The following is a 3,156-nucleotide window of genomic DNA, read 5'->3' as shown; positions in this document are numbered from 1 at the left end:
ACCCGAAAAACAGAAGTGCAAAACTGTCGAAAGCGTGCTTAGGCGGCTCGCGACGTCACGATCAGTTTGCCGTTGAAAATTATAAAGGAAAGAGAGAAAAATGTGTTAATTTTAACGTTACAATTAGATAAAGTAATAATTACATTCCCCTCCCCAAGTTTTAGTATAATTATATATAAACCCCTATAGTTTGAAAAATTAAATTCAGCATCTCTAAAGTTTGCTTTCGAATAATAAATAAATTCCCCATTAGTCAAAATTCACTGAATTTGCTCATATTAACAAAAAAAATTAAATAAAAATTGATATTTACTTTCGATTGATTGACTATTAATTTATTGCAAGTCAAATATTTTTTCTTGAACTAAACAACCCTTAGAATGTAAAAATATACCTCCTTACATGCATTAACACGTAATACATATGAGGGTATTTTAGTCATAAAAATATTTATTTCACTTGCAATAGGTTAGTAATGAGTCAATTAGGGGCTAATATAAATTTTTATTTTATTTTTTATTAATATCAACAAATTCAGTTAATTTTGACTAACGGAAAGATCTATTTGTTCGACGGAAACAAATTTCAGAAGTGTTAGATATAATTTTTCAAACAACATGAAATTTATGTGTACTCACACCAAATCTCATAGTAGAAAAGTGTAATTATCCTTTAAATAAATGTCAATTATGAATAAAAGGGATTGTTTATCTTATACCAATATTCATTAAAGGGTTAATTATATTAATTACATTTTGAACTAATATAATTATGAAATAATATTAATATGAAATTTTAAAAGATGATGATATCCCAAATGTAAATTAAATATTAAATCATAGTACTCGTAAGATTGTATACACCAGGGAATTATATTCTTTTTATTTTTAAAAGAATTGAATTATTGACGTCTTATCAATTTCAAGGCATTATAATATGTTCAACAATGTTATAAATTTGAAAGGAAAATTTTAAATAATTTGGGAGGATGAAATTTCATTTTTGTAGTCATATTAACTTTTATTCATTTGTTTTTATACATGCACTAGAAAAAATGATTATTGGCTAAGACTAATAGTTATGGACTAAAAACTGTGGTAAATACTTTTATTAACCACAGTTACATAAAATGTGAAAACATAAATTTTTCACTAAAAAATAGTTATTTATCATGGCTAAGAGCCATGGTAAAGTATTTGCCACCCTCGCAGATACTACGGCCAACAACTGTTGCATGATCGTGGTCAATGACTATTTGCTACGATTATTTTGTTTTTAACCTTGAGAATTAACCATGATTAAATATTGTATTTTTGTAATGATGTAATTATTAAGAGTAGAATTTTGCTATTCAATAATTCATTTTATTTATTTATTTATGATAATTTTGTGAAATGAGTGGAAAAATAGTACAAATGCTAAAATTCAAGAATCAAACAATCATGTACCATAAGCAAAGTGGAAAGTAAACCAAACAATATTCTTTGTAATACTTTTTTGTTGGACTAAGCCATAAGATGACAGTTTGTGGACCCCTAAGAGGCCATGGACCACAAACCAACTGGGCCAACCTGCACCCTTTTCTAATATTCTAGCGGGTGTTTGTAATAAGTGATTTTTGTATAAACATTTTAAAATAATAATAGAATTAAAGTGGATAGTTTTTGTAGGCAAACAAAAAATAAATAAATTGAATAGTATTAATGGAAAATTACTTTTTAATGTGTATAAAAATAAGTTGGCCCAAAAAAGAAGAAAGAAACAAGAGGCCTATAACGCTCTAAGGAGGGGCGGCCTAGATGGATGTCCCCTAAAAAACAGATTGACAAAGGGAGGTCCAAACAGCCCAAAAGAAGGGAGGAAGCCCAACGCATCCCCTTACTTGGACCATGATCAGAGTCCGACAAAATATTTGGCTCAAAAAGCCCACACATGTGGCAGTCCACTTTCCCACGTGGCACCTCATCAACTCAAAGGTCAACATCCACCTTAGAACCACATCAGCCCTAGCAAAGAAGACTTCCCTGATGACTAGAACTCCTTACGTACTAGGGAGGTCTCCCCAAAGTCCTGAATTTATTGGCCACTTGGACTTCCTAGTGGTTAGGAGTCCCTCGCTAATGAAGGGTCCCCCAAACTTGAAAATAAGTATTCAACAACAAGATTAACAGAAGATAAGAGCATATTATGGCTTATCCAAACAGCCCTTATCCATTTCTTCTTGAGAATGAAGGAAACGTGCATAGCCCCATCGTAAGGAGACACCCCTCATGACACCTTTCTCGCTCTATAAACGTCCCCCAACATCTCTCACACCTCTATTACTCTCTAAACCATCTCTCTCACTCTTTAAACATTATCTAAGTATTCTATAAGCACGTTATCACGTGTTCTTACACTTTTCAACAACTTTATTCATTATATCTTGATTTTAATTATATTTATCTACTTTTTGGCTATATACAATCTCAAATCCAATACAAATATGGGTGTCAGAGTGCTGACGCTTTTTTTGCAGGTCCCCTTTCAGAATTTGTATTCGCTTCGATCCAAACATTGAACAATTTCCAAATTTATTGGACCTGTACATTTTTTGAATGCATCACTTTTAAAATAAATGTAATTGTTAAACATCATTTTGTCTTCAATGTTAAAAATATATTATTTTTCTTTATATTACACTTGTCGTTGATGATAATAATTTTTCAAATAAAAATAATTTAGATTAGTATATTTTATATTTAATTTTTTAAAATTATTAATAAAAAAACTGAATGTTAAGTTTAATAATGATCCCACTAAATAGAATAATTGTTGATGCATATACGATAACTAAACCTGCATGATGGTAAGAATATATAATTTTATAATTAATCATAGCTATTTAATTTATATTTTTGAATGATATATAGAATAATATAATTAGATAATATAGTAAATAAAATATAAAAATCCTAAAGTATTAAATATGTGCAAGTAAAAATTTTATTATTGTTAAATTATTCAAATTGTTTTAAAACTCCAATATCAACTTTAAATATACAGTTTTGAAAATAAATTAAATATAGTAAAGTTGAATTAAAATTATTATAATTAGGATAAAGGTAGTAAAAAATAAAGTTAGATTTATTTACAAAAAAATCAAAGTAACTAGAA

This window comes from Sesamum indicum, linkage group LG4, assembly GCF_000512975.1.
Source record: "Sesamum indicum cultivar Zhongzhi No. 13 linkage group LG4, S_indicum_v1.0, whole genome shotgun sequence".
Classification (NCBI taxonomy): Eukaryota; Viridiplantae; Streptophyta; class Magnoliopsida; order Lamiales; family Pedaliaceae; genus Sesamum; species Sesamum indicum.
The sequence above is the reverse complement of the archived record's forward strand: the minus strand, read 5'-3'. Positions refer to the sequence as shown.